Below are 12,066 nucleotides of genomic sequence, written 5' to 3'. Positions count from 1 at the left end.
TATGGGGGTGGTCTGGAATCTGACTTGGGCAAGGCGACGGTTATTCAGGGAGTAGGCGCAGAGAGGGGGCTGAATGGGTTCTGTGGGGATCTGGAGTTGTTTTACCAGGGTCTCATCAATGAAATTGCCCTCCGCGCCTGAGTCCACCAGTGCCGAGACTGAAAACTGGTGCTTTCCCCACTGAAGCGAGGTCATCACCCGGAGGTGAGTCGTAGGGGAGGAGACCGAGATACGGCTCACCAGGACCCCCCCGGTCACTGGTGAGCCGCGTCTTTTCCCAGCTTGGCCGCGCAGGTGTTAGTATAATGGCCGACCTCACCGCAGTACAGGCAGGCGTTCCGACGACGGCGGTCTGCCTTCTCCTCCTCGGTGAGGCGGGCCTGGCCAAGCTGCATGGGCTCCTCCCCCGGCACTGGACGGACCGGAGTCGGAGGCAAGGGACGGGCTGGGGGTGTTGGCCAGTGAGGGGGACTGAAGCTGCGGACGCCGGGGTAGGAGCGGGGCTGGACTGGGGGGAGAGGCCGGGTTGGTGGTGGAACCTGGGTCTTCTTCTCCCGTCGTCGCTCCCTGAGCCGGTTATCCAAACGAATCGCAAGGTCGATGAGGGATTTTAGATCCGTAGTCTCCTCCTTGGGGTCAAGCTGATCATTTAATTCATCATTTAATCCACGGTGGAATGAGTAACGGAGGGCAGAGTCATTTCAGTCGCAGCTAGCTGCCAGGGTCCGGAATTCAACGGCGTACTCAGCCACACTCTGCCCCCCCTGAGTGAGAGCCCCCAGTCGTTTCTCGGCTTCAGCTCCCTGAACTGGGTGGTCAAAGACCTGTCTCATCTCCTCGGTGAAGGCGGCGTAGGATCGACAAGCCGGCCCATTATTCTGCTACACCGCCGATCCCCAGCGTAGAGCAGTACCAGATAACAGACTGAGAGCATAAGAAATCTTCTGCTCGTCGGTGCGGTAGGTCAGGGGTTGTAGACCAAAAACCAATGAGCATTGCATAAGGAAATCCCCACAGGCCCCTTGATCTCCGTCGTAGCGGGCTGGATCCAGAACGTGGGGCTCCCAGAAGACTGGAGGCGGGGATACCGGGTCTGGAACTGGCAACGGAGCAGGAGACGGAGGGGCTGGAACTGACTGGGGGGCGGTGAGCTGAGCCATGGCGGAGGTGAGTTGGTTTAGCTGGGCGTGAATGTTTTCCATCTGGTCATGAAGATTCTTGGCTGATGCTGCTAGTTCGTGCAGCACTTGGCTCTGTTGATCAAGGATATTCGGAGCGGAGGATACATGCGTAATCTGGCTGGCCATGGAGTCTAGTTGGGCATGTAACTGGCGTCCGGCGTTGACGAGTTCTCGGAGGGTTCTGCTGTGTTGGCCCAGCAGCTGTCCATATATAGCCACAGCATTAAGGAGGTTGGAACCAGATGGGAGGTCTGGTCCCGGTAGCGGGTTCTCCGAGTCCATAATTTGGCCAGGTCGTTCTGTTATACAACTAGGCTGGACTCGAGCAGAGAACCACGCTACCGAGACCAAGATGCAGTTTGAAAATGATTTATTATGGGGAAAGGGAAGTGGATCTGGCGGGAGAAGAGCCGGGGTCTTATCGGGAGGGGAAGCGAGGAGTGGTATCGGGTGGGCTGCGTTCCAGCTGGGGATTGGCGGCCGTAGGTTCCAGGAGGGGAAGCAGAGTGTGGCACCGGATGGTTTTGGAATCCCTGGCGGCTGGAGGGGATGCAGAGATTTGGAGACAGGAGAGCTAGGATGCAGGCAGGGCAGACTGGAGCGATTGGAACTGGGCTGGTTCGATAGTTCTTCCTGATTATCACAGGTGGGAGTGGGGACGCCAGGAGAGAAGGGGGAATGGTGCCGAGGGGAGGTTCTGGGCTGAGGCTGGGTCCAGAGGGGAAACCGGAGAGAAACAGCAGGCAGGAGTCTGAGCAGCGGATTCTGGCAAGACAGGAAACGCGGGTAGTGGTTCATTTCAAAAAACGACAGGACAAAAAGGCGAGAAGGGTAAGTCGAGTCTAACGATCTGGCAGGGTGTTGCAGGATGAGCCAGGGTTTTATTGTCAGGATGTAATCAGAAGAATGATCGTCAGCTGCTCAGACTCTTGGTGGAGATGACTGATTGAGGGAATGGTTTCAGCTGCTCTCATCAGCTCTGCTGTCAGGAGAGGGAGAGAAGACAGGATGATTAATTAACAGATGTCAGGTGTGGGTGAGCGTGAGGGGAGGATCCTGACAATACCCCTTCTAAACGACGAGCTACAACTTTGGCAAGAATTTTCTAATCGATAATTCAAAAGCAAAAGGATTATTTTTTTCGGAAGTAGCGTTATACAAGCTTGATTCAGAGCAATAGGAAGAGATCCCCTGTTAATGGACTCTGCATATACTGCTATAAAGATGGGTGTTAGTTGTTCAGAAAACGTGGCATAAGACTCACTCTGTAGGCCATCAGGGCCAGGTGATTTCCAAGGATGTAGTGTAGATCACCGCAGCAATCTCCTGTTGCTGTATTGGTGCATCCCAGGCAGACACCTGATTATGACTGCATTCTTAAAATAGAGATAAAAACGCTACGTCTTTCTTCTTTTATTTTTCTTATTTCTCATTCTGTTATTGTTGCCTATACAAGTTATGTCATTTGCAGGTGATGTCAAGTGGTTATCCAGCAGTCCTAAAGATATGCAGAGATTAATTGGTGATTCTAAATCAGTGGTCACCAACCTTTTTAAAGCCAAGATCACTTTGCATTTCAGACAAAAAGCAAAGATCTACCATCCATTTCAGATTTCCTTTACAGCTTTTAATTCTAAAATTTAGAAATACAGAAATTAATTCATGACTCATACTGTATCGTATTACTGCCAAAACATTTTAAACATACATTTGACAGCTGACATGTAAATTAATGGCAGAGTAGTGAAAATGTATCTACAAATGTGAGCCCTTGTTTATACTGCAACAATCAAAACTGAAGTATCAAATCATGGCAAGAATCATAGACCACAGCACGAGACAAATCAACCTGAACCTCTGTCCTTTTTAAGTGCATCACAGTCACAGTTAGTGTGATGGTTGTGCCTGCAGCCCATCAGTTAAAGCACTGTAGTTAGGCTCATATTTGGAGACACCTTATCTCCCACAGTCAGCAAGGTGTCCTTCAGTCAGACGGGTCCTGTGCTTTGGTTTTATTATTTTCATGTGTGAAAACGCCACCTCACAGAGATATGTGGAGCCAACATACGATATGACCTTTATAGCACAGGAGGAGAGAAGGGCAAACTTTTCTCTGTTTATCCCAAAAGTGTCTGTCATTAGCCCTTGCCTGCAATTCAATGTCATTTTGCAGTTCAATGATTTCCATGTCCACACCATTTGGTAAGGAATAACCTCCTGAAGCTTAGCAGCGAGTGCCTTGATGTCTGTGGGAATGAATGGGTTGCTGATAAATCTCACAGTGTCCTCCATTTTATCCATTTCTTGAAAACGTCTATCAAATTCAGCCCTCACTTTACTCAGATGGACACAGAAATGTTCAGGGTGGGGTTCTCTTGCATTATTTGAAAGTCTCTCCAGGTTTGGGAAGTGTGTGAGTTTTCCATTTCTCAGCTGAGAAATCCACAGACCGAGTTTGGCCTTAAATGCGCAGACAGCACTGATCATGTGCATTACATCTCTGTCTTTCGCCTGCAACTCTGTGTTGACCTAGTTCATTTTGGCTGTCAGGTCTGTGAGGAATCCCAGATCACGCAGCCACGCATCATCTGACAGTTCTTTATGATGCTCTTTGGGAACCATGCACGAAGAGATCATCTGTTCATCTTTTCTGTCGCACATAGACATGGCGGATGGAACCAAAGATCTCAAATTTGGACTCATCAGACCAAAGCACAGATTTAGAATGGTCTAATGTCCATTCCTTGTGTTTCTTGGCCCAAACAAATTTCTTCTGAGTGGTTCAGAAGAGATTTGAACTGAAAAACCACAAAACCCTTCTTACTAGTGGTTTCTTAGCAGGTATTTCACCATAAAAACCTGATTTGCGCAGTCTCCTCTGAACAGTTGATATAGAGATGTCTGCTACTAGATCACTGTGTGGCATTTATCTGGGCTCTAGTCTGAGGTGCTGTTAACTTGCGATTTCTGAGGCTGGAGACTCAGATGAACGTATTCTCAGCAGCAGAAGTGACTCTTAGTCTTCCTTTCCTGGGCCAGTTTGCCAGTTACCACTTGATGGTTTTTGTGACTGCACTGGGGATACATTCAAAGTTTTTGCAATTTTCTGGACTGACTTTCAGTTCCTAAAGTAATGAAGGACGGTCATTTCTCTTTACTTAATTAATTAGTTCTTGCCATAATATGGATTCTAACAGCTGTCAAACCAGGCTATCAATTGTGTGCCAACCTGACTTCTGCACAACACAACTGTTGGACCCCAACCCCATTAAGAAGACAAGAAATTCCACAAATTAACCTTGACAAGGCACAACTGTGAAGTGAAAACCATTTTAAGTGACTACCTCATGAAGCTCACTGAGAGAATGCCAAGAGTGTGCAAAGCAGTAATCAAAGCAAATTGTGGCTATTTTGAATTATTTAAAATATAAAACATGTTCTGACTTATTTCATATTTTTTTCTTTACTACATAATCCCGTATGTGTTCATTCATAGTTTTGATGCCTTCATTGTGCATCAGGTTCAGTCACAGTTTACATACACTTGCTTCTGTCCTGCATGCACATATTTACTGTATTTTACCAATACAGTATTGGCTGATCAAACAGCCATGGAATCTGGAACAAGATGATGGATGTCTCACCGCGCAACCCACAGCACCCAAAGAATCTGCTGCCAATGTCATGGAGCAGAACCTCCTTATTAATGGTGTATACCTGATTTAGAAACCATAACTGTGGTTGTTTTAATTTAACTTGTGAATTCATTCATTTCATTTCATAAGCCTGATAAAAACGATTCCTTATTAGAATGAGGACGAGATGTCTTTTACCTGCTGTTTGTCTTGGGCCATCATGCGGTCAAGAGCACACCGACGTCGTCTGGCCTCCCAGTGCATAGCTGACATCCTGATGCAAAATAGCAAGAGAAGACATTAGTCAGAATTCACTGTGGAATGATCAGATAATGCGTAAAAACTTAATGCTTTGCTTATGGAGTAGGTCATCGAGAATTATATCGAAATCATTTTAAAACATAAAGCAAACATACAAGTGGAGGTGTAGTTTGAAAGCCATTTACAGCAGGAGAAGATTTGTCCCATCATTATCTTCCCTCCTACATGACATAATTGGGCAGGATATCTTATGTATATAGGGTGTATTCGTAATTCCATACAAAATAATATGCCAAAAAAAGATTCAGTAACTTATGGTCTAATATTGCGACAAAGTAGTACATCTGAGTTTTATGCAAACTGGATGAAACAGTATACACTTTGTAAGGACAGCTGCAGTACACACTTCAAGTGAAAAGAAATCGTAAACAGTTTAGAACATATGTGTGCATTTGAGACCAGCCCCTGTACATGGGTGGCCCGCTTAACCTGTTGAGCTATATGGGTGCCCTATTATTATGGTTTTTAATGGCCCGGTGATATGAAGTGCTGATATCACACAAACTGCAGATCCCATAATGCAGCGCAACAGTTGCCTTGCCGAATGATAGGTTACTGCGGAACATTCCTGCATCAATCAAGCCAAGTGTCTGTTGCTGTATACAACCCTATTGTAAAGTCAAAGCTAGCCTCTAACAATGGCAAAAAGAGAAGTTGATTCTGAAGACAGGGCCTTTCAAAACCGATGGGAGGCTGTGTATATGTTTACTGGCATAACTGGTAAACCCATGTGTCTCATTTGTGGAGCTAATGTGGTTGTAATAAAGGAATTTAATCTAAGATCGCACTACAAGAACAAACATCAGGATAAGCTGAAAAACCTGAATGCAGAGCAGAAGCTACAGAAAGTAGAAGAGTTAAAGACGAATCTGACATCTCAGCAGACTTTCTTCACCAGAGCAAAATCATAAGGTGAATCTGCTGTGAAAGCAAGTTTTATTGCGGAAGACAGCCAAATCAGCCCGGTCATTTACTGAGGGAGAGTATCTGAAGAGCTGTATGATGAAGTTGTGGATCGTCTTGTGTCCTGACCAAAAGCAGAAGTTGGCAAATGTAAGCCTGAGTAGCAATATGGTTGCTGATCAGGTTTGTGGGATGGCCACTGATTTAAGAACAGTTGATTGAAAGAAGCAAAGACTTGATTGCATACTCTCTTGCTGTGGATGAAAGTGCTGACATGACGGACAACATGCAGCTGGCCATCTTCATCCATGGAGTCGACTCGAATTTGTGCATTACAGAGGAAATATTGGACATTAAACAACTCATCTCAACATCTTAAACCTTCAGCTCCAGGGACATGACCACATGATCACTGACAGATATGATGCAGTGAAGGCATTTCAAGTGAAACTGCTCTTATGGGAGACACAAATGTACCAGTTCAACTTGCCTCACTTCCCCTGTTGCCAAGTAATGTTGAAGCAAGTCGGTGTAACGACGTTTCCTAGTGCACACTTTGCTGATAAACTCAGCACACTTTGCACTGAGTTCTCACGGTGCTTTGGAGGCTATGAAGCACAAAAAAGAAATTTCGAACTGCTTTGCAACCTATTTGCCATCGATGTGGAAACTGCACCTGTACAGATTCATAAGATAGCGTTACTTTTGAACCTACAATTCAGTAAGAAAAGATGTTTTACCTTGCTGACATGTTTCGACGGCATCTGCCGTCTTCATCAGAGCGTCATCTAACATGTGATGACGTGCCCTTTTAATCACGTGGCCGGTCTGACCGATTCAGACAGACCTGTCAGATCAGCCACGTGATAAAAAGGACACACGTCAGCAAGGTAAAACATCTTGTCTTACTGAATTGTCGGTTCAAAAGTAACGCTATCTTATACTAACAAACGACAAAATGAACATAACCCAACTGTACAGATTCAGATGGAGCTGATAGAGCTGCAGTGTAATTGGACACTAAAGGAAAAACATGACACTGCAGGGCCTGCAGTTTTTTCGCTCCTTTCCTGAAGCAATGCCTCAGCTCCATCTACACGTGGTTTGAACCTTGTGCAGGTTTGGTAGTACATATCTGTGTGAGAAGCTGTTCTCAGTGATTAAGATTAACAAAACTGCACGCAGGAGGCGTCTCACTGATGAACATCTGCAGTCCATCCTGAGAATCTCCACAACACAGAACCTTATACCAAACCTAAACAAACTTGTTGCCAATGTGGCAAGATTAGAAGGATCTTTATGCCTAATCAGACCAATTATGGTCTCGACAACACCACCTGAGAATTGCACCCAGGAAACCCTAGCCAGGTGTATCTCCACTGTCATCAAACCAATTAAGGCTGCATAGGTACCATTAACACATGGGTGCGAGATGTGTTCCAATTTAACAATGTTTATTAACAAATTATATAAAAAGAAAATAATGTCGCACACAGTTAACATATACTAACTAAAAGAATGGGCAACAAGAAATAAAAGCTGGGCTGGGGCTTACCCTGCGGCAGAATAATCAAAAAGGGGAAGAGGAGTCCTCAAATGAATCACCTGTGACACTGCACACACACAAAACAAAAAGGGAAAAGGGGGGCACCGTGAAGAACACACCACCACCGGGGATTAACTGCCGCAGTCTGCCTCAGCACGTGACAAAAGACAAAGACAAAGATTAATAAAATGTGACCAAACTACAACTGGTGTAGACAGGAAAAAGAAAAAAAGACAGAGGTATCCATATGACACAAAAAAAATCACAACAGAAAGAACAAGGAATGGTCAATTAAATCAATACATGGAACTAAATAAACTATTTAAAAAAAAGGCGATTAAACCAACTACAGGAAGAAAATACCAAAAGGAAATTCCTAAAAGAATTTCCATGTAACAAAGACAACCAAAATTAATCAACTGAAATTACCCTTGCGGCTATACAGGTTCTGGCACAGAGATGACACAATCGGCCTCTGCGCGCAGCGGGCCCAGGTGACACTCAGCCGTGCTGGGCTGAGACGTCTGCTCTGAGCCACAGCAAAACAGAACAAAAAAAAAACAAAAAGAGAACACCAGACGAAAATAAAAAAAATCCAAAACAGCAGCTCGGCTTGAAGTGATGGTGGTTGGTCAGGTTATGCTGAGCCAACAACTGGAGGATGTGAGCTGTAAGAATAAGGCTCACACACGCACACACAACCAAAGTGGGTCTGTGATCCTATGTCCAGCAGGGCTCCACCAGATCCCTGTTTCGTCCCGGGAAATTCGCCCCAGCAATCAACCACGATACTCAGACAGTGCCTTGATGACGATCACAACAGCTGGACGCACCAGACAATGGTTGTGTCCACCAACGCCATCATGCTAAACCACAGTCATCACTGAAGCAAGCAGGGAGCGGAAGACAGAAAGCTGCACCTCTGTACACCTGAATACAAAGGGGGCATAGTACTGTCCAGCAATTACGGTGCACGCACCGCTGATACGGCGCCCAACAGTGGCCAGGAGGGTGACAACCTCCCATCACACCAAGAAAAGGTGACAGACATCTAGCTCTGACAAAATGGCATAAGAACAAAGAAAGCGGAATGTTTCGATTTGTTATTTTATCTTTTGCTGAAAAGCACAAATTTTATTTATATTTCCAGGTTTTTTGGACCATGTTCATCTTTTGAATTTGTATGATTTTGACAGGAGATATTTTCATGGACAGCAAAATATTTGAAGATGTTTAAAGTTTAAGTTTATTTTTTATGAAATGGTACAAATGCAAAGAAAATTGAATGTTTTGATATGTTAGTTTTATTTTTGCATAAAAGCTTGATTTTTGTTTATTTTTTCAGGGGTTTTCTGCCGTACATTCATAATTGTAACTTATATAAATTTGACGAGATTTTTATGGAAAGTAAAGTATTTTAAGTTAAACAAAATTTTAAGTTAATTTATTCTGGAGTAATATTCCTGTCTGTTTTTATTCATATTTATGTTCAAAAAAACGTTTAGTTTTAGCGTGTTCAGTAAATGTTTGTCCTGTTCTGCCCAAGACCTAAAATGTGCTTTGAGTTTTGACCCCCTGTGCAATTGAGTTTGACAATCCACAAACTATCCATTGTCACCAGGGGTGGATTGGCCATCTGACATACCAGGCGCTGTGGGCCAGTATCTAGTGAGGGCTGGTCAACAGGTTCCCCAGGACCTGTAATCAGTAAATTGTAACGGGATTTCAAATTTCACGGATCGCTTCTATTATCCTGACGCAGGTTTTCCAGTGTTTACAGCATTGGTTTTCAGCTCAGGAAACACACAGATCAATCACGGACAAGTTCAGACATCCCACGTGATGCTACTCAGCCAATTAACTGGTCTCTGCATTGTAGCCGTTAGACAAGCTCTGCGTTCAGAAAACAGTTGAGAGGGACAGACAAGAAGAGGATACCGAGAAGAAAGTAGCAGTGCACAAGCTGGCTATAATTGCCTAAACATGCAGCTGCGAGGCAGCTTTCTCAACTATGAACATAATCAAAACTAAATATTGTGCCAGACTGACCAATGAGCGCCAGATGTGTTGAGAATTACCCTGACACCATTCAGGCGATGATTCAAAACACTGGCAGGACAAGCTGCAGCTCAGTTCTCCCATTGAGCAGCAGGGATATAAGGGGAGTGATGTAAGAAAAGGGAAAAAAATGTAAAAATGAAGGGTTTAGTTCAGGCAACTGGACTTAATCTTGCGATCTTGAAGATGTTTCTTCTCTCATCCGAGCGGCTTCTTCAGTTCTAAAACTAGTTTGGAGAGTTTGGAGGTAACCTCTAGTGGTTAAAGAGAGGTATTTAACTGGACTGAACAAGAAAAGGCACACTCGGCGCGTACACAAATACATCAATCACACTGGCATGGCTTACAGAACAGAGTGTAAAATACACAAGAATACAACTTGTTCTAGTATTCCTGTGTAAATTACACTATGAAGAAACTAGGAAAACATAACTGGCAGCAGGACAGGGAGAGAGGTTTGGGGAATGTGGACAGAGGAGGTGTATGGCATTGCAGGATGGACATGGCACTCAAATTTGATTTGATTTGATTTATTTGGATCCCCATTAGCGATGGCAATGCCGAAGCTATTCTTCCTGGGGTCCATACAACATCTTTACAATGTGTCAATGCAGTTGCATCACTTACAATACAATCCCTGTTCCAATACAACATAAAACACAAAGAAATACAAAGAAATACACAACACAAGAATACACAGACAATACAAGACCACCCCCAGGTCAGCAGTGATATATAATATTTACATATCATATCTACACAGATCTACATATATTAAGTATATTGGTCACACAAAACTCAAATTTCTTTTGCCCTTTGATATTACACCTAACGCCATTGAAGCACAAACCCCGAATTAACCCGATTTAACAATTACATTTAAATCAGATTTGACAGTCAGCCATTCTTTACTATTCATCTAGTGAGAACTATTTCTGTTGCAAAGGTGCAATTTTAAGTAATACTAGTACTTCCAATTGAACCATGTTAAGTCTCTATTGTACACAGATGTTTTTTGACTAACTTCTTGAAAATCATTTTTGCTATTTTCTTGTGTAATGTTTTCTGGTAATTTATTTCATTCTTGCATGGCTCTGTACATAACCATTCGTTTAATTATATTTGTTTTTAATTTGGGTAGTGTAAAATTTCTTCTAGTAGCATGTTTGGTTGCATAGCTATGTCTAGCTGAACTAAAATATACATTTTTATACAAGATTGAAGTTTTGTTGTAATTAAAATATTTCTAAAGAAAACCAGTGTTCGCTAGTCTAGCCTTTTTTAACCCTTGCCTCAGGTTAAAGTTGGTCCAGCTCTCCGTTTAAAGGGTTAGATTCTATCTGCCTATTAGTATTTCCCCTAACAGGTTTCAGCAGAATAAATTAAGCTGGAATCGAGAGACACTCGCCTAGGTTCTAACTGCCTTGCATCCGAATGTCTCACCCCTCTTATCTGATAAATGCTATCCCACCAAGCAGCCTTTCTAAGTGGTAGAATTGATCTATCATTCACATTCGTTATCGGACAGCTTCTCTCTAAGGACTTGCATGCACTTGGTGCTATTCCTGGGTTCGTTTTAGAGGTTTGGAAAGAACTAACCTCAGGGGTAATGTTTAAACAATCTCACTTTGGACTAAGTAACCTTTAAGAACCATTGGATTGAATGCACACAATCAACTTAACTTTTTACCACTATGCAGATTTTCAGTGGTTTATAATAATTTCATTAGGCTTCTCTTTAAATGCAATAGAGCGTCTTATTAAGCAAGTTTAGCAAGAGCACAGCATCAATTCATGATTAAACAATTAATTATTTCTGATTAAAAATGAGACTAAAGTAAATAAAATTGAGCGTACCTGACAATCTTCTCTAATTATTAAACTTAGGAGAGAGAGCGAACAGCGTGGCCACTACCGTATCACTCGGTCTTGTCTTGCGTCTGGGAAAAGCACTCAGTTGTCCAGAGGACTCGGTACGATGTCTTCTTTGTGAACAAAAGGATCTTATCCCTCGGCAGGGGGGAGCGGAGGAGTCCTGTGAGCCAATCGTGGTCTGGCAGTTATCTCTGGAATTGGCTGGAACGTTAGTGCTTACGCCCCAGCTGTCTTCTCTGTGGTATGGTGGTGATGGAAAACCCTCGTCTGTTCAGGCTGTAGTGGGTCACTGGGTCTCCCAGCCCCGGGGAGGGGAACAGCCCGGTGCTGTTGCCTCCTTTGCCTCTTCGGGTGTAGTCGGTTCTTCCCTCTATTGGTTTCTTCTGGATAACTGCAGAACCTCTTAGGACTCTCCGTTTGGCAGAGTGTGGTCTTCGCTTGTTGAACAAAGTCAGAAAAAGACTTTGCTTCCAACGATGTCCTCAGCGATCTCTGGAGCCTAAGTCCCGCGTCGTCTTCCCGTCTCTTGGGCAAAAGAGGAAGGTGA

General features: G+C 43.9%; 1 protein-coding gene and 1 pseudogene across 1 annotated transcript in view; both read left to right on the top strand.

Moving 5' to 3' along the window:
- The window catches only part of nbr1b (NBR1 autophagy cargo receptor b), a 609,335-nt gene that overhangs the window by 447,208 nt on the left and 150,061 nt on the right, over window positions 1–12,066 (top strand). The window lies entirely within an intron of this gene.
- Window positions 5,554–6,894, top strand: LOC127531609 (general transcription factor II-I repeat domain-containing protein 2-like; annotated as a pseudogene).

The sequence above is a fragment of the Acanthochromis polyacanthus genome, chromosome 21 (genome assembly GCF_021347895.1).
Source record: "Acanthochromis polyacanthus isolate Apoly-LR-REF ecotype Palm Island chromosome 21, KAUST_Apoly_ChrSc, whole genome shotgun sequence".
Taxonomy (NCBI): Eukaryota; Metazoa; Chordata; class Actinopteri; family Pomacentridae; genus Acanthochromis; species Acanthochromis polyacanthus.
Note: the sequence above shows the minus strand (reverse complement) of the source record. Positions and strands in the feature narration are given on the sequence as shown.